The sequence below is a fragment of the Scyliorhinus torazame genome, chromosome 5 (assembly GCF_047496885.1).
Source record: "Scyliorhinus torazame isolate Kashiwa2021f chromosome 5, sScyTor2.1, whole genome shotgun sequence".
Classification (NCBI taxonomy): domain Eukaryota; kingdom Metazoa; phylum Chordata; class Chondrichthyes; order Carcharhiniformes; family Scyliorhinidae; genus Scyliorhinus; species Scyliorhinus torazame.
The window spans coordinates 158,972,054-158,996,780 of NC_092711.1; the positions used below are offsets into that span (position 1 = coordinate 158,972,054).

Genomic DNA, 24,727 nt, shown 5'->3' on the forward strand with positions numbered 1-24,727 from the left:
CATCCAGATGCCTCGCTATTTCTTCCTTGATGATAGATTCCAGCATCTTCCCTACTACCGAAGTTAAGCTCACTGGCCTATAATTACCGGCTTTCTGCTTACCTCCTTTTTTAAACAGTGGTGTCACGTTTGCTAATTTCCAATCCGCCGGGACCACCCCAGGGTCTAGTGAATTTTGGTAAATTATCACTAGTGCATTTGCAATTTCCCTAGCCATCTATTTTAGCACTCTGGGATGCATTCCATCAGGGCCAGGAGACTTGTCTACCTTTAGCCCCATTAGCTTGCCCATCACTACCTCCTTGGTGATATCAATCCTCTCAAGGTCCTCACCTGTCATAGCCTCATTTCCATCAGTCACTGGCATGTTATTTGTGTCTTCCACTGTGAAGACCAACCCAAAAAACCTGTTCAGTTCCTCAGCCACTTCCTCATCTCCCATTATTAAATCTCCCTTATCATCCACTAAAGGACCAATATTTACCTTAGCCACTCTTTTTTGTTTTATGTATTTGTAGAAACTTTTACTATCTGTTTTTATATTCTGAGCAAGTTTACTCTCATAATCTATCTTACTCTTCTTTATAGCTTTTTTAGTAGCTTTCTGTTGCCCCCTAAAGATTTCCCAGTCCTCTAGTCTCCCACTGATCTTTGCTACTTTGTATGTTTTTTCCTTCAATTTGATACTCTCCCTTATTTCCTTAGATATCCACGGTCGATTTTCCCTCTTTTTACCGTCCTTCCTTTTTGTTGGTATAAACCTTTGAAAGCTTTGAAACCTTTGAAAAAAGCTCTCAGCTTTGCTATAAGAAAAGCAAAGCTGTACATTGGAGTAATGTGCAGGAAAGAAGATTCCGAGGAAACTCAGGGATAGCTGGGTCTGAAAACCTGGAAAGAGAACAGGATTCTGTTCAAGAATCAGACAACGCTGAGAAGTAATTGGTTAGTGAAAATACAAGACAAACGTTTCCTAAAAATAATCCTCACTGTTAAAATGTGTTAATACCGTCTATGAACAAATTGCAAAGTATTGGTTGGATATCAGAATTTGAGTAACAGTGAAAGTCAATGAAAGCAGTGAAATCATAAATGGGTTGATCCAAAATCCTGGCACGGATGTACTGCTAAAAATGGAGTCAAAAGGGCCCTTTGGAAAAGTTGGATTGGATTTTGGAATGTGGATCACTAAGTAAAGGTATTCTTATAAGGGAATATTATAAAAATTATTTTGGGAGTGAAGTTTGGAAACTTTCGAATGACAACCATCTGGGGGGATTCTAAGGAGAAATCCGGAAATACTAACTTTGTGCCAATTGGGGCTTCAAATGTATTTTGTCATCCATGTTAGTCTTAAAACTTGTGTGTATTGGTGAAGTGGAAGGAGGTGTAAAGGAGGATTGTATTATAATCCATTTTTATGTTTCATTTTTTTCTTATTGATAAACTAATCAGTAGCCCCGTGATTCTGTTTCATTTAAAAAAGTTAAAGTCTTTTGAGCCAGGGTTCCATTATGGGATTTTCCTGTTCCGTTATAACGTCAACTGGGATCGGAACAGGAGTGAAAATTTCCACTGAAATGGAAACATGGAAAATAGGAGCAAGAGGAGGCCATTCGGCCCGTCAAGCATTCTTTACCATTCATTCTGATCATGGCTGATCACCCAACTCAGTAACCTGTTCCCCCTCCCCCCGTGTCCTTTGATCCTTTAACCCCAAGATCTCTATCTAACTCCTTCTCGAAAACATACAATGCTTTGGCCATAACTGCTTCCTGTGGTAGAAAATTCCACAGACTCACCGCTCTCTGGTTGAAGAACTTTCTCCAAATCTCAGTCCTCATAGATCGAAAATAAATTCAGAAAGAACTGGAAAAACGCAGCAGGTCTGACAGCATCTGTGGAGAGAGAAACAGAGATAACATTTCACGTCCAATGTAACTCTACTTCAGAACTAAAGAGAGGGAGAAATGTGATGGGTTTGATGCTGATGAGAAAGGGGGAGGGTCAGGTAGAACAAAAGAGAAAGTCAGGGATTGATTAGAGGGTGGGTGAGATTAATAGACAAAAGTGTCCTGGAACAAAAGACAAAGGGCGAGGTACTGGTTGCAGTAAAGAAACAAAGCATTGCGGCAGCATGGTGACACAGTGGTTAGCTCTGCTGCCCATGGCGGTGAGGTCCCAGGTTCGATCCCGGCCCCGGGTTACTGTCCGTCTGGAGTTGGCACATTCTCCCCGTGTCTGCGTGGGTCTCACCCCCACAAGCCAAAGATGTGCAGTGTAGGTGGATTGGCCACGCTAAATTGCCCCTTAATTGGAAAAAAATAATTGGGAATTCTGAAAAAAATGTAAAAACAAAGAAATAAAGCATTTTTTGAGTAAGTGTTAATGGCAGAATAAAGGACAACTCTGTCTGGAAGTAAAAAAACAGGTAAACAAGGTGCAGACTGGCACTCGGCAAAAAAACAAATCAAAATGGAGGAGAGCGTTCAGGGTCTGAAGTTGTTGAACTCAATGTTGAGTCCAGAAGGCTGTAAAGTGCCTCATTGGAAGATGAGGGGCTGTTCGCCCAGCTGGTGTTTCTTTTTTTAATTGAGAGTACCCAATTCATTATTTCCAATTTAGGGACAATTTAGCGTGGCCAATCCACCTACCCTGCGCATCTTTGGGTTGTGGGGGCGAAACCCACACAAACACGGGGAGAATGTGCAAACTCCACACGGTCAGTAACCCAGAGCCGCGATGAACCCTGGGACCTCTGTGCTGTGAGGCTGCAGTGCTAACCACTGCGCTACCGTGCTGCCCTAAGTTGGTGAATTCTAATGGCAGCAAGTGGAAGGTCAGGGTCATGCTTGTGGACTGAGCGGAGGTGTTCCACAAAGAAGGCAGGGAACAGGCTACAGATGAATTAAAGAGAAACCATTTGGGTCCAGAACATTGTGAACATCCTTTTACTCTGGTTGTCTTTGAATCTCAAGTCATTTTCTGTTTTTTTAACCATGTCCCGTTTCATTGATAAACATTTATCTGTAAAAAATATTTGAACTTTTGGCCTTTTCAAGTTAAGATTGATGCATTTTAGAGAAAGTGGGTGAGACTTCAAATGAAGTTACTGTGAAAAGCCCCTCGTCACCACATTCCGGCGCCTGTTTGGGGAGGCTGTTTCGGTGTTTCGGGCCATGGTTTAGAGAATCCCAAAGTGTATCATGGAGTTCACCTGACCCACAACATTTAATAGATTGTGGTATGGGGAGCACACGGCTCACTCTACAGGTATGGTACAGCAGAAAATGGACCAGTGTTTTTTTTAAAACAAAACAATGTTTATTCTGTGAACTCAAGTTAACATTTTTAAAACAAACAGTGAATATCTTAGCAACCAGTAAATCAAATACACCCCTCCCCAAAGAATACAACACTAAGTAACCTGTATGCTGTCTACACCCAAAAGACTTAACAAACTTTCAAACAGGAACACATTAGGTTTACATTTAATACTGAGACCATTTTACAATTCTGAGTTCACCAAATGATCCATAGATAGTCTTTGGATGGCAGAGATCATAGCAGTGCAGCTCATTTTTAATTTCAGATTCAGCTCACTGAAAAACACAGACACACCCAAGCTTTCTCAAACTGAAACTAAAAAGCAGAAGTATAGCTCAGCTCCCCCCACACTCTGACATCACTCCAGTAACATGAGCAGCTCCATTTCTTAAAGGTACATTTCTTAAACACCCATTTCTTAAAGGGTATTCTCACATGACACCTCCCCCCTCCCCCAAGAAAAAAACAAAAACCATCAACTTCAAGATGGTTTCATTTTCCACCTTTTCACCATCCTTTAAGAAATGCACACAGTAAATATACTTTATCATTTCAAAAAAGAACACACGCAAACAGGTATAATATAGTCCCATGTTGTTTTTCATTCTTCTTTCTCCAACTGAAATACGTCTCGATTGACAGTCTCTTTGAACAAGAAGGTCTCTGCACGATCCATCCATTGCTCTACACCTCAGCATTTCTCTTTAAAGTCAGATACAATCTGATCACAGAGTCCCTTGCAATACTCCAACGCAGGAGCATTGGGTATCACAGCTTTCAGGCAGTCAAATGCCTCTTGAAATTCCGCTGTCCATTGAAATTTTTGACGTTTCTTAAGCAAGTCCATCAGTGGAGCAATCACGCTACAAAACTTTTGTACAAATGTTCGATCAAATCCACTCATGCCAAGAAATCGCATAATTTCCCTTCGTGTCGAGGGTATTGAAAACCCCTCAAGGAAAGTGATTTGGGCTTTTCCAAATTCACTTTTGGCTAGGTTTATCACCAAACCCGCTTCCTTTTCTTAAACACCCATTTCTTAAAGAGTACTCTTACATGACAACGGGAATTGAACCCGCGCTGCTGGCCTGCTTTGGTCTGCTTTAAAAGCCAGCTATTTAGCCCTGTGCTAAACCAGCCCCTAAGATGCTAAACCGAGGCCCTGTCTGCCCCTCTCTGGTGGATGTAAAAGTTCCCACAGCCACTATTTTGAAGAAGGGCAGGGGAGTTATCCCCGGTGTCCTGGTCAACATTTATCCCTCAATCAACATCATTAAAAACAGAACATTTGCTCATTGTCACAGTGCTGTGTGTGGGATCTTGCTGTGGGTAAATTGGCTGCTGAATTTCCTTCATTAAAACAGTGATTACATTTCAGAAATATTTTATTAGCTGTAAAGCACTTTGGGACGTCCTGTGGTTATGAAAGGTGCTCGAGGAATGCAAGTTTTTTAATTGAAGATTTCTGTTATCTGGAACTTAATTTATTTCAGCCACCCCCAACTTACCACTTAATAAATTCACTTTGGTTCAGACAAGACTTTAACCAATTAAGACAAAGGCAGAATTCACTGGATAGTAAATTTAAAAATAAATTTATTAAATGAAACAGGCTTACTGAACAACTTGAAGATATTGACCGTTAGAACTTTCTGTGTGTGATCAGTCTGCAGAAGCGTAATCCTCTCTGGCTCCTTCTTTGACAGTAATTCTTGTGGAATTCAGCCTCGGGAGTCTGGCTCTTTCTTTGACAGTAATTTCCTTGGAACTCGGCCTCGGGAGTCTTCAGTACTTGGCCAGCAAGGTAGACCTTCAGAGCCTCTACTTTTATCCCTAAAGTGACCATAACCTCACGTCAGAGTTGTGCCTGTTGTAACATGATAATTGGTCAATTTGGCCACTAGATTAATTTAATTGGATCCCCAATTACTGCGTCCGCCTTCTCTCATTATCGGAGACAGGAATACAATAGAACTGTTTTATAGTATCCTTTTATCTGATTCTATACAATCTTTTATTCAGTTTCAAATATTGAGGCTAATCACAGTTTGAAGGTTTTTCTTGCCAGTACATTTATCCTCATTGCACATTCTTTACATACACAGCAATTAAGCTTTTACATTTTTACAGCAAATGAAAATCAGGGCACGATCTAATGGCCACGATGCACAAGGCGCAAATCCAAGTGCGCCAGTTAGATCGCAGAAGTCGGAAATCGGGCACTGCACCAAGCGCCAATCGGTTTCCAACCTAACCAGTCTATTCCCATTGGCGAGATCTGGATACAATTAAGGCCAATCTCCATCGCATTAACTGGAAGGACCCCCTATCTAAAGGCCTCCCTTGATTTAAGCGACTCCCCAGTTGGTCACATGAACACCGATTAGTATTGGCCCTCACAGACAAGGGTCAGGCGGCACGGTACCTGAGGGGTTCCCGGGCCATTGGAGGCCCATGAGTGGTGAGGGTTAGGGTAGGGTGGCCCCCCTGGTCCAGCCCCTGGAACGTGTGCATCTTGGCACTGCCAAACTGGCACCTTGGCATCACAAATCTGGGTATTTCACACTCTGCCCACTCACTAAGATCATTCATAAAGACTGGTCTTGATTTTGTGCAACAACCATGTCTTTCTCTCGATTTCAAATCCCCTGTGAAAATCCAAACACAGCATATTGTGAAATTAATAGATTTAAAACAGAACGAGTTGTTGGGATTCACTGCCTGACAAAGGTGCAGGAAGGAAATTCAACTGTAACTTTCAAAAGGAAACTGGACAGATTCTGTCAGAAAAGAAACTGGCCGGGCGATGGGACTAATTAGATAGTTCACTCAAAGAGCTAGCATGGGAATGATGGGCAGGATGTCCTCTTTCTGTGCTCACTGAGACTCGTTTGCATTTGAAGAAAGTGGGAAATACCTGGAAGCCACTTCCTACGATGCAGGTAGAAGCAGAGATGTTGGAATGTGACCAAAGGGAAATTGGATGGGCTTTTAAGGGAAATAAACTGACAGGGATACGGGGATAGAACAGGGCAATGGTTTGATCTACAGATCTATTCACATTGTGAATCTTTGGAATTCTCTACCCCAGAGGGCTGTGGAAGCTCAGTCATTGAGTGTGTTTAAAGCAGAGACTGACAGATTTCTAAATTCCGATAACAGGAAGGGCATTATTCAGGAGTCAGGAGGGCTAGAAGGGGTCACGAAAAGTCATTGGCAAATAGGGTTAAGGAAAATCCCAAGGCTTTTTACACGTACATAAAAAGCAAGAGGGTAGCCAGGGAAAGGGTTGGCCCACTGAAGGATAGGCAAGGGAATCTATGTGTGGAGCCAGAGGAAATGGGTGAGGTACTAAATGAATACTTTGCATCAGTATTCACCAAAGAGAAGAAATTGGTAGATGTTGAGTCTGGAGAAGGGTGTGTAGATAGCCTGGGTCACATTGAGATCCAAAAAGATGAGGTGTTGGGTGTCTTAAAAAATATTAAGGTAGATAAGTCCCCAGGGCCTGATGGGATCTACCCCAGAATACTGAAGGAGGCTGGAGAGGAAATTGCTGAGGCCTTGACAGAAATCTTTGGATCCTCGCTGTCTTCAGGGGATGTCCCAGAGGACTGGAGAATAGCCAATGTTGTTCCTCTGTTTAAGAAGGGTAGCAAGGATAATCCCGGGAACTACAGGCCGGTGAGCCTTACTTCAGTGGTAGGGAAATTACTGGAGAGAATTCTTCGAGACAGGATCTACTCCCATTTGGAAGCAAATGGACGTATTAGTGAGAGGCAGCACGGTTTTGTGAAGGGAAGGTCGTGTCTCACTAACTTGATAGAGTTTTTCGAGGAGGTCACTAAGATGATTGATGCAGGTAGGGCAGTGGATGTTGTCGATATGGACTTCAGTAAGGCCTTTGACAAGGTCCCTCATGGTAGACTAGTACAAAAGGTGAAGTCACACGGGATCAGGGGTGAGCTGGCAAGGTGGATACAGAACTGGCTAGGCCATAGAAGGCAGAGAGTAGCAATGGAAGGATGCTTTTCTAATTGGAGGGCTGTGACCAGTGGTGTTCCACAAGGATCAGTGCTGGGACCTTTGCTCTTTGTAGTATATATAAATGATTTGGAGGAAAATGTAACTGGTCTGATTAGTGAGTTTGCAGATGACACAAAGGTTGGTGGAATTGCGGATAGCGATGAGGACTGTCGGAGGATACAGCAGGATTTAGATTGTTTGGAGACTTGGGCAGAGAGATGGCAGATGGAGTTTAATCCGGACAAATGTGAGGTAATGCATTTTGGAAGGTCTAATGCAGGTAGGGAATATACAGTGAATGGTAGAACCCTCAAGAGTATTGAAAGTCAAAGAGATCTAGGAGTACAGGTCCACAGTTCATTGAAAGGGGCAACACAGGTGGAGAAGGTAGTCAAGAAGGCATACGGCATGCTTGCCTTCATTGGCCGGGGCATTGAGTATAAGAATTGGCAAGTCATGTTGCAGCTGTATAGAACCTTAGTTAGGCCACACTTGGAGTATAGTGTTCAATTCTGGTCGCCACACTACCAGAAGGATGTGGAGGCTTTAGAGAGGGTGCAAAAGAGATTTACCAGAATGTTGCCTGGTATGGAGGGCATTAGCTATGAGGAGCGGTTGAATAAACACGGTTTGTTCTCACTGGAACGAAGGAGGTTGAGGGGAGACCTGATAGAGGTATACAAAATTATGAGGGGCATAGACAGAGTGGATAGTCAGAGGCTTTTCCCCAGGGTAGAGGGGTCAATTACTAGGGGGCATAGGTTTAAGGTGAGAGGGGCAAGGTTTAGAGTAGATGTACGAGGCAAGTTTTTTACGCAGAGGGTAGTGGGTGCCTGGAGGAGGTGGTGGAAGCAGGGACGATAGTGACATTTAAGGGGCATCTTGACAAATACATGAATAGGATGGGAATAGAGGGATACGGACCCAGGAAGTGTAGAAGATTGTAGTTTAGTCGGGCAGCATGGTCGGCACGGGCTTGGAGGGCCGAAGGGCCTGTTCCTGTGCTGTACATTTCTTTGTTCTTTGTTCTAACACAAAGGGATATGGGATAGTGTGGGGAAAAATGCATTGAAGTGGATGATCAGCCATGATCCTATTGAATGGTGGAGCAGGCTCGATGGGCTGAATGGATAACCCCTGCTCCTATGTTCGAACGATACAAAGATAAGGAGGAAAGAAATTATGCTGAGGACATAAGGAGGTTAAAAAGGTATATGTTAAATGAGTGGAATAAGATCTGCCAAATGGAGAACGTGGGAAAATGTGTAATTGTCCATGTTGGCCAGAAGAATAAAAAAGCTTATTATCTAAATGGTGAGAGATTGCAGAGCTCTGAGATTCAGAGGGATCTGGGTGTCCAAGAGCATGAATCACAAAAGGCGAGTATACAGGTACAGCAAGTAATTAGGAAAGCCAATAGAATGTTATTGTTTATTGTGAGGGGAATTGAATACAAAAGTAGGGTGGTTATGCTTCAGGTGTACACGGCAGCATGGTAGCACAAGTGGATCGCGCTGTGGCTTCACAGCTCCAGGGTCCCAGGATCAATTCCCCACTGGGTCACTTGTCTGTGTGGAATCTGCATGTTCTCCCCGTGTCTGCGTGGGTTTCCTCCAGGTGCTCCGGTTTCCTCGCACAGTCCAAAGACGTGCAGGTCAGGTGGATTTGCCATGATAAATTGCCCTTAGTGACCAAAAAAGGTTAGGAGGGCTTATTGGGTTACGGGGATAGGGCTTAAGTGGGCCGGTGCAGACTCGATGGGCCGAATGTCCTCCTTCTGCACTGTATGTTCTATGTTCTATATTGGCGAGACCACACCTGAAGCACTGTGTACAGTATTGCTCTCATTTAAGGTATGATGTAAATGTGTTGGAAGCAGTTCAGCGAAGGTTTACTGGACTCATACCTGGAATTGGAGGCTGATCTTATAAGACAGGTTGGACTCCTGTCCGATGGAGTTTAGGTGACTTGATTGAACCGTATAAGATCCTGAGGGGCCTTGACAGGGTGGACGTGGAAAGGATGTTTCCTCTTGTGCGAGAATCTAGAAATTGGAGTCAATTTAAAAGCAATAACTTGCCCATTTAAGGCAGAGGAGAACTTTTTTCTCTCAGAGGGTTGGGAGTCTTTGGAATTCTCTTCCTCAAAGGGCAGTGGAAGCAGAGTCCTTGAATATTTTTAAGGCAGAACTGGATAGATACTTGAAAATCAAGGGGGTGAAAGTTTATCAGGGGTAGGTGGGAATAAGACCATACTAAGATCATAAGGAATAGGAGTAGGCCATTCGGCCCTTCCAGCCTGCTCCACCTTTCAATAGGATCATGGCTGAAACCAACATTCCTCACGTTCACTTTCCTGCCCTTTCCCCGGAATCCTCGGTTCCCTTACTGATCAATAATCTATCTCAGCTGGGCAACACGGTGGTGCAGTGGTTAGCACTGCTGCCTCACAGCGCCGAGGTCAGGTTCAATCCCGGCTCTGGGTCACGGTCCGTGTGGAGTTTGCACATTCTCCCCGTGTTTGCACGAGTTTCGCCCCCACAACCCAAAGATGTGCAGCGTAGGTGGATTAGCCACGTTAAATTGCCCTTTAATTGGAAAAAAATGAATTTGGCACTCTAAATTTCCATTTAAAAAAAACAAAACAAAAAAAAAAAGAATCTATCTCAGCCTTAAATATACACAAGGACTCTGTTCCCACAACTCTCAGTTCTAAAGACTCTCAGAAGAAATTCCTCCTCATCTCAGTCTTCAATTGACATCTCTTTATTCTGAGACTATGCCCTCTGGTCAACTCTCCCATGAGGGAAACATCCTCTCCGCATTTACCCTGTGAAGCTCCTTAAGAATCCTGGATGTTTCAATGAGATCACCTCTCATTCTTCTAAATTCCAATGAGTAGAGTCCCAACCTGTTTAACCTTTGCTCCCAAGACAAACCCTCCATACCTGGGATCATCCTCGTGAACCTTCTCTAAACAGCCTCCAATAAAATAATATATTTCCTGACATAAGGGGATCAAAACTGCTCTCAGTTCTCCAGATGTGGTCTCACCAGTACCTTGTACAGCTGCAGCAAGACTTCCCGACTTATACTCCAACCCCCTTGGAATCAGGGCCAACATTCCATTAGCCTTCCTGATTACCTGCTGCACCTGTCTGCTAGCTTTCTGTGTTTCATGCACAAGTTCCCCCAAGTCCCTTTGTGCTGCAGCTTTCTGTAGTTTTTCTCCATTTAAATAATACTGTTCTTTTGTTCTCCCTTCCAAAATGAACTTCACATTTTCCCACATTATGCTCCATGTGACAACTTTTTGTCCACTTGCTTAACCTCTTAATATCTCTTTGCAAGCTGTTTGTAGCCCCCTCGCAACTTGCCTTTCCATCTATTTTTGTGTTGTCTGCAAATTTGGGCACAGTACGTTCGCTTCCTTCCTCCAAGTCATTAATATAAATTGTACACAGTTGCGGTCCCAACACTGCCCCTGTGGAACCCCACTGGTTACAGGTCACCAACCTGAAAAAGAACCCCTTATTCCCACTCGCTGTTTCCTGCTCATTAGCTAATTCTCTATCCAGGCCAACTCCATGGGTTCTTATCTCATGACGTAATGTTTTGGGAGGTACCTTGTCAAAGGCATTCTGGAAGGTTAAATACAACACATCTACTGGTCCCTCTCTATCCACTCTGGTTGAGACTTCCTCGAAACACTCTGATAAATTAGTCAGACACGGTTTCCCTTTCACAAAGCCATGCTGACTCTGCTTGATTAGATTATGATTTTCTCAATGTGCTGCTATTACTTCCTAACAATTGATTCCAACATTTTTTCAACAATAAATGTTAGGCTAATCGTCCTATAGTGTCTCATTTTTTCCTCCCTCCCATTCTGAATCGGGGGGTTGTCACATTGACAGTTTTCCAATCCTCTGGTACTTCTCCAGAATCCAAGGATTTTTGGAAAATTACAATCAATGCATCCACTATCTCTGTAGCCATTTCTTTTAGGATCCTAGGATGCAGCCATCCAGGGGACTTATCTTATCCCCATTAGTTTGTCCAATACAACTTCTCCAGTGATGGTATTTAATTGCTTCCTCCGTATTCTTTAGTATTAATGGGATATTCAAAATATCTGTTTAACTCCTCTGCCATTTCCTTGTTCCCCATAACTGACACAGCGGCATGGAGGCACATGGTGGTTAGCACTGTTGCTTCACAGCTCCAGGGACCTGGGTTCAATTTCCGGCTTGGGTCACTGTCTGTGCGGAGTCTGCACATTCTCCCCAAAATTGCGTGGGTTTCCTCCGGGTGCTCCGGTTTCCTCCCACAAGTCCCAAAAGACATGCTTGTTTGGTGAATTGGACATTCTGAATTCCCCCTCTGTGTACCCGAACAGGTGCCGGAGTGTGGCGACTAGCGGATTTTCACAGTAACTTCATTGCAGTGTTAATGTAAGCCTTCTTGTGACACTAATAAAGATGATTATAATAAAGAATATTATTACGTTGATATGATAATTCAAAAAACTACTAGAACCCACTCTTGATGATTCTCTCCATTTCTCTCTACATGCACTTGTGGAACAAAAAAATGATGGACTATATATTTCATTAAGAGTGGGAGGCATTTATATCGATTTTTTATTTGACACTGGAGCTGAACTTACCTGTGTTACTAAACAGAGTGCTGCTTTCTTTCCCCTAACTGTAGAAAAAATTGAAGCTTTTGCTGCAGGAGGAGGCTCGGTCACTCTTCGGAAGACTAAACCATTGCTTTTAGAATTTGGACCACATCAACTGATGACATCAATATGGGTAGGTCCGGTAGCACAAGCACTTCTAGGTATGGACATCTTATCACAACTAAATTCTTCACTCAATTTCAATAATGGAAAAATCACCTGGTCCATTAGACACATCAAAAAAGAAGAAATACAAAGCCATCCAATTTGGGCAATTGACAAAAATGATTGTGGTCTTTTAAAAATGGAACCAGTCACTTTTATGGGATCCGCTCCACCTTGTACCAAACAATACCCTATTAATAAAACTTCAATTGAAGGCATTCTACCTATAATAAAACAACTTGAAGAGAGAGGTATTTTAATGCGCATTCACAGTTCATCAAACAGCCCTGTATGGCCTGTAAAAAAGGCTAATGGCACATGGCGCCTCACTATTGACTACAGAAAGGCAAATCAATTCATTGTCAGAAAAGCTCCTTTAGTGGCAGATCCATCTACAATCTTTAACTCTTTAACTCCTGACCTTCAATGGTTTTCAGTTATTGACATGGCAAATGGCTTCTGGTCAGTACCACTGGCTAAACATGTACAACCATGGTTTGCTTTTACAGTCAATCAGCAACAGTACACATGGACTAGACTACCGCAAGGTTTTCATAATAGCCCAACTGTTTACCACATGGCTCTGCAGAATCATCTCAGGCAACTGCCTGATCTGCCTTCCACCATTATTCAGTATGTAGATGATGTTCTAATAGCCTCCATCAATAAAGATGATCATGACAAAGACTTACGGGTGGTCTTGAACCACCTCAGTACAAATGGTCACAAAGCTAGCTTTGCCAAAGCACAAATTGCCCAGGAAGAAGTTGTTTACTTGGGTCAGAAAATTTCCAAAGGCAAAAGGGAACTTACTCAGAACAGAACAATTGCCATCAAAGCAGCTAAAGAACCCTCAACTGTACAGGAAGTCAGATCTTTCTTGGGCCTCTGTAATTTTAACAGAAATTGGATTGATTCTTATACTCAGTTATGTCAGCCATTAAATGATCTTTTAAAAGGAAACAGAAAATCTAAAGATCAAGTTAAACTCAATTCAGAACAAAAACAATCATTTCTGAATTTGAAAAAGGTCTTGTGTTCGGCACCAGCCTTAGGTATTCCAAACAACGGAAAACCTTTTACCATGTTTGTTCATGAAAGAGATGGTTACATGACTGCAGTTCTAGCTCAAGAACATGGTGATCAGTTAAGACCAGTTGGGTACTATTCCCTTAAACTTGACAATGTGGCACAAGCATTTGGCAGTTGTTTACGAGCCATGGAAGCCACATGTCGAGCTGTAATGATGACATCAGGCCTTGTTCTAGACCAAAAATTAATCATTAAATGTCCACACTCAGTCCATTCTCTACTATCCATGAACAGAGTGTCACAAGTTACATCAGCGAGATGGACTAGGTGGACAGCAGTACTGGAAGCTCCCAACCTATATTTTCACAAAGCTAGTCCTATAAACCCATCATCCTTGCTCCCGCTTCCCGAGGAACAAAAGGGAGGGGAGGGAGAAGGGCATGACTGTGTGAAAATAATAGAGGAAATGGAAGAAGTACGCTTAGTAGAAGAAGAGCCACTACAGAACCCAGATTTAATCCTATTCACTGATGGTTCCTCTTTTATTGACAAGGGTATCAGAAAAGCTGGGTGGGCAGTCACAAGCCCATACGAAGTATTAGCTGAAGGAAGCTTGCCCCCAGGTACATCAGCTCAGCAGGCCGAATTAAAGGCACTAACAGAAGCATGTCATGTGGCAAGAGATAAAACTGCTAACATCTATACTGACTCCAGATATGGTTTTGGAGTAGCACATGATTTTGGCCATCTGTGGAGAAAAAGAGGATTTTTCACAACGGCAGGTACACCTATCCGAAATGGACAGGAAGTACAAAATCTTCTAGAAGCTATGGTTTTACCAAAAGAAGTATCAGTTCTAAAATGCAAAGCCCATACTCATGGAGACTCTATGGAAGCAAGAGGAAATGCTCTTGCTGACCAAGCAGCAAGGGAAGCTGCCTCCCTTTGTGCCTCTCAGTGGCATCAGGAATCCAGTCACATTTACAAATTGGGAGTAACTACCTTATTACATGATTTACGTGAAATGCAGAATGATTGTACAAAGGAAGAAAAATGGACATGGTTAGAATCAGGTATTCAACCAGGTGATGATGATGACATTTGGAGAGAAGTTCAAACTTGTAAACCAGTTGCACCACAATCGCTAATGCCTTTTTTAGCTCAACAAATTCATTCATGGGGACACATATCACCTCAACAAATGATGGATCGATTCCATAGAAGTTGGTGTGGTAAAGGATTCAAAAAACATGCACAATTGGTAGCAAACCGCTGTGTAACCTGTCAAAAGAATAATTTGGGACCCATAACATCAATGCCTCAATTAAGAGCTCCTGCTCCTGCAGGTCCATTCCAGGATATACAGGTAGATTACATCAGCCTTCCTAAATGTCAAAAGTACAATGACGTCCTTGTAATAGTGGATAAATTCTCCAGATGGGTGGAAGCTGCTCCAGCTAGAAGAGGGACAGCTGCCCATACAGCCAAAGTGCTATGCAAAGACTTTATCCCTAGATGGGGAGTTCCAGCTAGCATTGACTCAGACAATGGATCCCACTTCACAGGTGCTGTTTGTAAGGAAGTCTGTAAACTACTAAACATTAACTGGAATTTACACTGTCCTTATCATCCACAATCATCGGGACAAGTGGAACGTATGAATCGAACTTTGAAAGAAAGACTGTCTAAATACAGCCAGGAAGGCATGAACTGGGTCCAAGCTTTGCCAATAGTGTTATGCAGTATTAGAGCTACACCAAACAGAACAACAGGCTTGAGTCCATTTGAAATCATCACAGGCAGACCAATGTCTCTGCCAGGAACTATTGACTTGCGGAAAGCAGACTGTCATTTAATGAGTGATGCTTTGTTGTCTTACTGTCAAGATCTAACAAATGCAGTTAGCTCTGCTTCTCAACAGGTGCTAGCTGCGTGGGGAGATCCTCCAGAAGGTGGGCACGACCTGGTGCCAGGTGAAGAAGTGTACGTTAAAAAGCTGCAAAAGGAACCCTTAGGATCAAAGTGGGAAGGTCCTTTCATAATCCTTCTCACCACCCAATCCGCTGTGAAGTTAAAAGGAAAGAAAAGTTGGATTCACGCATCACCGTGAAGCGCGCGTACAAGTAAAATGTTTGCCGCAATTTTAATTTTCAGTTATTTGATTGGCTTTGTGAACGTTGTATCAGAACTGAATAAGAACACATTCCTTTACACATCTACGATATATGCTAAAAACTTTAATATTTCTAATTGTTGGGTATGCATTGCAACCCCAACTAACTCAGGGGAGGGTATTCCCTTTCTAACTATTCCCTTTAATGCTTCAGAAACGGCAGAATGGTACATCTATCAAAGTGTCCCTCACTCTGTGGTGATCCGTTCTGGAGCATATTCATGTGAAAAAGGGAGGTTCCAGGTTCGCATCCAAAAATATATTAAACTATGGAAATCTGCAGGTTATCCACTAAATACCTTTTTAGGATGGCACCAACTTAAATATAACCCTAACCAAAAACCTCAACATCTCAACCTCCCAACTAATGGTAAACAAAACGGATCAATTTGCTTCATGAGTAAGAACCCTAAAGGGATACAAATGGGTAATAGTATTTGTACTAATTATGTAGATGTTAACACAGCTTATAAATGTACAAACGATCTCTTACAAAGAGTTCTGCGGTCCTCAAAGATAACAGGCATACCTAATCTCAAAAATAATAAAACATTCGAAGACCGATGGTTCTTAGAAAATATTTACTTATATTCCGATTACACCGCCACTGCCCTAGATAAAATTTCTGACGAAATGCGAGCAATTAGAACCGTGGTATTACAAAATCGAATGGCACTTGACTATGTGCTAGCTGAAAAAGGTGGCACCTGCGCCCTGATTGGTGCAGAGTGTTGCACTTTCATTCCCGATAACTCGAAAGAAGTTAAAGATTTGGCATTACATATCCAAAACGAAATCAAAAAACTTGATCCACCCCAATTTATCTCTCTCTGGGATAAAATTTGTGGGTGGCTTGGACCTACTGGAATGTCCACAATAAGAATAATCTCATTCTCCTGTGTAGCTGTATTCACCATTTACATAACATACCAATGTGCTAAGTGCATAAAAAACCTATTCGCTAAACGCAGGGGACCAACTATTAGAATGATTCAAACTAACCCAACGGTACCCGTAATTGATGAACTTGAGCTGAAATACTATTATTGAAATATTACTGATCAATCAACTATTTGACTATTATTAACATATTGTATAATTTATTAATACTGAATCAGTAGGATCAAATTTGATTAATTTATTAATTATAATAATTATTTTGACTGTATTATTAACATTGTATAATTTATTAATACTGAATCAGTAGGGTCAAATTTGATTAATCTATTAATTATAATAATTATTTTGAAATGCCTGTTGCAATGTTAATTCCATTTTATTGTTTAAAACTGCAATGATTCTTTGCGCTTTTACCTATCCTATCGCATTAATGATGTATTTTCTGATATATCTCAATTTTTCGATTTATCAAAGGGCCGACTGTAGAAGCCAAGTATTTCAAATACAACTAGTATAGGTAAAAGATAGCTGTTTAAGCATAAATGTTGAGCCCCAGTTTTTTAATACCCACTTATACAGCATAATTCACTTTTACTGAAGTCCATTGTTCTGGCAAATGCATATTTTCAAGAAACAGTGTGACATTAAAAAAAAAGCACAGTTGCAAGATAATTTGACACTGTCTTGTGCTAATTGTCAAGGACAGGGACTGGATACACAGCACCATTGTTCACAATGCAGATAACAGCTAGGTCAGAAAAGCTGATGTTGCACATTGAAGATGGACGGCTTGCCATCAAATCAAATGTGTTTGAGTCTAACCCAAACCAATTAGGATTATATTGGGGTGTAATTAGATGACTTAAGACAGATATGAAAGTGTATAACTAAAAAGTTTTTCCCCGCCATTTTGGGTTTTAGTTTTTAAGTTTTGTCTTTCTGTTAGTTCAGTCAGTTTTTGCCTTTGATTCTAGTCTCCATTTTAGAGATGTCTTTTGGGGGTTGTCAGTTTAACAGTCTGTGTCAGTGATGTTAGTCCACTTTTGACTTTGAGTTTGAGTTTAGCTGAAGATTAGCTTTCTCTCTCTCTTCATGTTTCATTGCCAGACTTTGACCTTTAAAAAGTTACTTTTCGAGCTGTCTGCCTAAGCAAAGAAAGATAATGTCTGTAATTCTCTGAAAGCTTCGAATTGTCAACGAATTGCCTTTTAAATGACTTTCAAATTGTAATCAAGCGACTACAAATAAAACAATTCTTTTTGGCACCTGAGGAGTTTATACTGCAAATTTCTGCTGAGTTCCAGTATTCGCAAAGTGCTACTGATAACCGAATAGCAGAGATGATATAAATTCCTTCAACTTTACACAGTCGAATAATACAAGGAATCGAATAACAACTTAACACAGTCTACAAATATTACAAATCTTACAACTTGTCGTATTGCGCCAGGACTTGATTCATCAACTAAGTTTCCCCCAAACTTGGCGTAGTTCGACAGGTTAAGATCCCATAAATTAAAGATTCTTTCATTTTGGCGAGCCAGCCAGGAGTCGAACCTAGAATCTTCTGATTACAAGTTATTCCTATAATTTAAAGATTCTTTCATTAGCCCACAGTGAAAGTATGTTCAACAGTTTCTAGCTTAATAAAATAGTGTAGTACTGTTTTAAGTGTTGGTGGCCTGTATGTGTTTCACGGATCCAGAACACCCAACACATCAGCCATGAGAGGCTTTTGGATCGGTGCCAGCAGTATTTCGTGGTCGGTCTCAGAGTAAGAATTAGGTTTGTTCTGGGGTAAAAGTGTCCTTGACAGATAGTTCATTTTGCCAGTCTCCCCCTGTGGAACTTCGATCAGTGTATTCATTGTTTTCATGTCAGTAGCAGCTTGCAATAATGTAGGATTTGGTTTGGATCATAGATCATAGATTTTACAGTGCAGAAGGAGGCCATTCGGCCCATCGAGTCTGCACCGGCTCTTGGAAAGAGCACCCTACCCAAGGTTAACACCTTCACCCTATCCCCATAACCCAGGGCAATTTTGGACACTAAGGGCAATTTATCATGGCCAATCCACCTAACCTGCACGTCTTTGGACTGTGGGAGGAAACCGGAGCACCCGGAGGAAACCCACGCACACACGGGGAGGATGTGCAGACTCCGCACAGACAGTGACCCAAGCCGGAATCGAACCTGGGACCCTAGAGCTGTGAAGCAATTGTGCTATCCACCATGCTACCGTGTTGCCCACATGGATATCACTGGTATATCTTGGGCCTTAGTTAAAATCATTTCAACTCTTCCCGTTGGTGGCGCTGTTTGCTTTGGAGAGTTCAGCTGATTTATTAAAGACAGATTTGATGGCTTTTGAGCTGTACGTTTGTCTGTCAGTAATTTGTTCTGACATTTCACAGTGTCCATGTCATTTTCCAAAATACATTTTTCCTCAAGTAACTGGCAATTTTGACTTTTCAGACCACCATTTTCTAATATTAACTGTTGAAGTTTGGATTCTGAGTCAGTATCTTTCTTTTGGAGTTCATCAATTTGAAATGATTGTTGTTGAACTTTAAAGGTCTCATTTTCCAATAATGTTTTAATCTGATCACATTGTTCAAGTTTAGATTTTGCATCTCATAATTCTTCAACAACTGCTGCTAGTTGGGCTTTAGTGAACTTAAGGTCATGATCGAATTTAGCTTTTCCGATTGTCTCTTGATGTTTTTGGAGCTGTGCAATTACTGCAAAAGACCATTTCATACGCTTTCCTCTATTTAAGCCTGTAGTTTTCCCCCATGCCTTCTTGATATTATCAAGGGTCCTTTGGGGATATTATATTTTGATTCAATCTTTTTTGCAACTTCAGACAGTCCAAATTATCTACAAATCAAAGATCTAAGATCACCCAATATATCGTCAATAGAGACATCCCGTACAGCGTGCCCTCCCTTGGACGTTGTGGGAAGTAGTTCTCTACCATTTGAAGGTCCTGAATCTATTTTGGGAGTCATGTCCGCCATAAACTCAGCCTTACACCCAAGTTCTTGGTCGCCAACTATGTTTGAGTATCTGTGTACACTAGCGCGACTATTCTTTCAGTCCCGTTTTATTTTAGTTTCAACGACCAGCACCCGATTGAATTAACACAGTCTATAAAAAGGTCCTTTCTAGGGATCGAAGCACTGCTTGAGGCGGCTTTAAGACTTTTAATGGGTGAAAAAGATATTTCTTACCGCAGTCTAGCCGTTTTTCTTTGGGTCTTCCATCCTTCTGATCTTTCTTCAGTCTTCTGATTTCTTCCTGGCTGGCTCCTCCCCTTTTGCCAAACTACGCCAGTTGTAGAGACCTACCATGCGGATTTAGTGGCACTTGCGACACTATGGGCAGCACGGTAGCATTGTGGATAGCACAAATGCTTCACAGCTCCAGGGTCCCAGATTCGATTCCGGCTTGGGTCACTGTCTGTGCGGAGTCTGCACATCCTCCCCGTGTGTGTGTGGGTTTCCTCCGGGTGCTCCGGTTTCCTCCCACAGTCCAAAGATGTGCAGGTTAGGTGGATTGGCCATGATAAATTGCCCTTAGTGTCCAAAATTGCCCTTGGTGTTGGGTGGGGTTACTGGGTTATGGGGATAAGGTGGAGGTGTTGACCTTGGGTAGGGTGCTCTTTCCAAGAGCCGGTGCAGACTCGATGGGCCAAATGGCCTCCTTCTGCACTGTAAATTCTATGATAAAACTCAGTCGAAATTTGAGTTAAAACTTCTCGGGTGCAAATAAGATTTGTTTATTGCCTCTATTTGTTTACAATTGAGAATCACTTAAACCTTATTCTCTAATAAGTCCGGCTAGCAAAAAGGACTTAAAGAGAAGCAACTTGTACACAATTTAACTTTGAAATAATACAGAAATGATTTCTTGCTTACGGCAAAACAGATTGCATTTACTTCAACAGTTAGAGTGGAAAAGTGAAAGTATAGAGACAGCGAATAGTTCAAAGTATCGATGATTCTTGAATAAAGATGGCCGTACGGACCTACACGGTTATACAATATCATATCAGTCTTTAGCCATCTATATACACCCCTATGTAATCCTAATTGGTTTAGGTTAGAATCAAATGAGTTTGATTTGACGGTTAGCTGTCAATCTTCAATGTGCAACATTAGCTTTAAATGTTTCATATCTGAATACTTGTGTATATTATGGAATGCAATTCTGTGCTATTATCACAACCAGTTTAAACTAGACTTCTGCTGACTTTGCTATTTTCCACATTGTGGACACTAGCGCCTTAATGTTGCTATGGTGCCTGCCCTGTCCTTGGAATGATACCTGGTACGACTTGTGTTTTAATGTCACACTGTCTTACAAATGTATTTGTTAGAACAATGGAGCTCAGTAAAAGTACTGTTTTAATCTATAATGGAATTATGCTGTGTCGTGCTGTTTTGTGTCTCTCTTCTGTTGAAGCTATATGTTTTGAAATGACCTGAGGTTATGAGTGTTGAAATCCTTAATTTGAAATGGGTATTTAAAACTGGGGCTTAATATTTACGCTAAATAGCTATCTTTTACCTATCAGGTGTATTAGAAAATAGTTGGTTTCTACAGAAGCCATGTTAAACTCTAGCGTGTGATGAGATCTTTATTTCAGAAATTAATACTGTATAAACGTGAATGCTTCGATGCTGCTGAGTGAGCATTAATTGTTGAAATAAATAAATTCTTCAATAATTTTGACAAGAAAGCGAACATTAAATTGTGCCAATGTCTGGCTCAGCCACAAGGCTGTTTGTTGAATCCAATCAAGATGAGTAAGAAATAAAGCTATTGTCTTTCACAAACTGTCTTTTTGAATCAGTGTGCCTTGGAGTGACCAAATATATTAATTAAAGATTACTGTTTTATTTATCCACTAATCAGTAACAGATGATTGATCCTTAATTCAGTTACAATGAATGAATCAATAATGAATCAGTAGTTCTCGTAAAAGACTGATTTTTATTAGCTGTAAAAATATAAAAGCAAGGCAGCAGAGTGGCACAATGGTTAGCACTGACGCCTCATGGTGCCGATGTCCCAGGTTCGAACCTGGCTCTGGGTCACTGTCCGTGTGGAGCTTGCACATTCTCCCAGTGTTCGCGTGGGCTTCGCCCCCACAACCCAAAGATGTGCAGGGTAGGTGGATTGCCCCTTTATTGGAAAAAAATGAATTGCGTACTCTAAATTTCTTCAAAAGCTTATTTGCTGTATATGTAAAGAATGTTTTGGGTGGCATGGTGGTGCAGTGGTTAGCACTACTGCCTCACGGTGCCGAGAACGGGTTAGATACCGGCCCAGGGTCACTGTCCATGTGGAGTTTACACATTCTCCCCGTGTCTGCGTGGGTCACACCTCCACAGTCCAAAAAGATTGTGCAGGATAGGTGGATTGGCCACGCAAAATTGCCCTTAATTGGAGAAAAATAGTTGGGTCGTCTAAATTTATAAATTTTTAAAAAAGGAATGTGTAATGAAGATAAATGTACTGGCAAGAGAGACTTTCAAGGTCAGATTAACCTCATCATTTGAAGTTGTAAAATAAGGAATTCTATAGAAGCAGATAAAGGGATAGTATGAAACAGTTCTATTGTATTCCTGCCAAAGTTAATGAGAGAAGGTGGTGTCAGTAATTGGGGATCCAAATCAATTAATCTAGTGACCAAATTGACCAATTGTCATGTTATGAGGTAATGGTCACTTTGGTGATAAAAGTAGAGGTTCCGAACGTCTTCCTTGCTGGCCAAGTACTGAAGACTCCTGAGGCCGAGTTCCAAGGAAATTACTGTCAAAGAAGGAGCCTGACTCCCGAGGCTGAATTCAACAAATATTGCTGTTGAAGAGAGAGCCAGAGAGGGTTACGCTTCTACTGACTGATCACTCACATGAAGTTGGAAAAGTCAATGCCTTAAAGTTCAGTAAACTTTTTTCTTTTCATAAACTTATTTTTGAATTTACTATCCAGAGAATTCTGCCTTCATCTTAATTGATTCAAGTGCTGTCCAACCTAAAATGAATTTATTAAATGGTAAGTTGGGGGTAGCTGAAATCAATTACGTTCTCGATAACCAGATCAGTATCTTCAATTAAAAACCTTGCATTTCTATCGCACCTTTCACAACCACAGGGCGTCCCAAAGTGCTTCACAGCCAATTAAGTAGTTTTGAAGTGTCATCACTTTTGTAATGTAGGAAACGCGGCAATCAATTTACACATAGCAAGATCCCACACACAGCAATGTGATAATGAGCAGATGATCTGTTTTTAGTGATGTTGATTGAGGGATAAATATTGACCAGGACACCGGGGATAACTCCCCTGCTCTTCTTCAAAATAGTGGCTGTGGGATATTTAACATCCACCTGATAGGGACAGACAGGGCCTCAGTTTAGTATCTTATGTGAAAGAAGGCTGTTCTGACAGTGCAGCACTCCCTCAGTGCTGCGAGGAGGAATGTTGGATGGTTTTTTTTTTGTTCTCAGGTCCCTGGACTGGGATTTGAATCCACAACCTTCAGACTCAGAGGTGAGAGAGCTGCCCACTGAGCCACGGCTGACATTATAGACAATACAAAGTTCGAAAGTGAAAGTTACCCTTTAAAACCCCCACCCTTTGCCTCCAGTGCCTAAATGTAATAATAAAAACCCCAGTATAAATAACATGGATTTGACTGACAAATGTTGAGGTGTTGGTTTCGAGTCACAAGTTTTGACTTCCCATTTGAGCCTCGGGCACCTTTCATGTCAATGACAGGCAGCGACGGAGCTGAGAGCTGAATTTAACTGAGAATAACGCTTCAGTTGGCAAACTTCCATGAATGTCACACAGTTTATGTAAAGGGCTGAATCCAGATTTATAGAAGACAGATTTTTAATTGGTAATGGGTTGAAGGGCAATGGTGAACTGGCAGTATGGTTGAATTAAAGCCTGGATGAGAACAGCCATGATAGAATGGCAGAGCAGACTCGATGGGCCAAATGGCCTAAATTCTGCTCCAAAATCTTATTAACTCATGAAAGGGGGAGACATTGATTTGCTCCCAGATGTTGCCCAGAGGAGGAAGTTTTAGTCTGGAACTCATTGTCCAACCTCCACATTGTGACATCACAAAGGAGCTCGTCCTCTAAATCAGCCAATACGAATAAATCCGTTCCGCAGTGACGTCACTGCATTTGAGCGCACCCGCCCCCACCCTTTGTTCCCCCTCCCCAGCACATCGTCAAGACGGTTTCCAGGCAACCGGTCGACAGCTCCAGCCAGAGCGAGAAGCCCCTCCCCAACCCAGGACTGCGCATGTCTCGGGGAGAGGGGAATCTGCGCATATGCAGGGTGAGCTCAATCCCGCTGATTTTACCGCTGACTTGTGCCCAATGGAAGATTGGAGAACCGGAAGTACTCTGTTTCTCCGCCAATCAGAGCTCCCCCATTGTCTCATTCCGGAAGCTGGACATGGAGGTTTCTGCCGAGAAAAGCCGTTGTTCCTCCAACCCTGAATGAGCTTGAGCTGCTCACAGACTCCTGTCTCCAACATCTGTGAGTAAAACACTTTCTTTTCTCCCACTTTCCATTTATTTTCTCATTCTCACCTTCAATTGGTCACTTGCAGCAACTGAAGGGAAAGGAAGTGAATCCAGGGAGGGTACAGACTCTGCAAAGCTTGGCCCAGGTCTCTCTCTCTCTCTCTCTCTTAAAGACATTGACATCCTTTGTTCCCTCAGCTTGACACATTTATTTATCTGGCGAAAAGGACGATCTCTTTCTTAATGTTCACAATTAAAGGGCTGGTTTCCCCAGGAGATGACGGACATTTAAGGGGACAGTAAACAGGGCAAATCCAACTCAGCCAATTACTTCTCTGTAGGTCTACTGTCTATCATCAGCAAAGTGGTGGAAGAAGTAATCAAAGTTGCTATTAAGTGGCACTTATTCTGCAATAACTTGCTCCTGGACACTCAGTTTGAGTTCCCCCAGGGTCACTCAGCTCCTGACCTCATTCCAGCCTTAGTTGAAACTTGGACGAAAGATCTGAATGCCAGAAGCGAGATGAGAGTAACTGCCCTTGACATCAAGGCAGCATTTGACTGAGTATGGCATCAAGGAGCCCTAGCTAAACTGGAGCCAATGGGTATCGGGGGATAACTCTCCACTGGTTGGAGTCACACCTGGCACAAAGGAAGACGGTTGTGGTGATTGGAGGTCAATCATCTCATCTCCAGGACATCACTGCAGGAGTTCCTCAGGGCAGTTTCCTCAGCCCAACCATCTTCAGCTGCTTCATCAATGATCTCCCTTCCATCATCAGGTGAGAAGTGGTGATGTTTGTGGATGACTGCACAATGTTCAGCACCATTCTCAACTCCTCAGATAATGAAGCACTCCATGTCCAAGT

At 42.1% G+C, this 24,727-nt stretch overlaps 1 protein-coding gene and 1 long non-coding RNA gene across 2 annotated transcripts in view; one reads left to right on the top strand and one right to left on the bottom strand.

Moving 5' to 3' along the window:
- Positions 1-24,727, top strand: part of LOC140418002 (uncharacterized) — a 206,408-nt gene that overhangs the window by 149,663 nt on the left and 32,018 nt on the right. The window lies entirely within an intron of this gene.
- Positions 823-6,788, bottom strand: LOC140422228 (uncharacterized). Its single transcript, XR_011947328.1, has 3 exons — positions 4,943-6,788; positions 1,800-1,895; positions 823-888 (listed from the first exon to the last, which is right to left on the bottom strand). It is a non-coding gene; the product is annotated as an uncharacterized lncRNA (long non-coding RNA).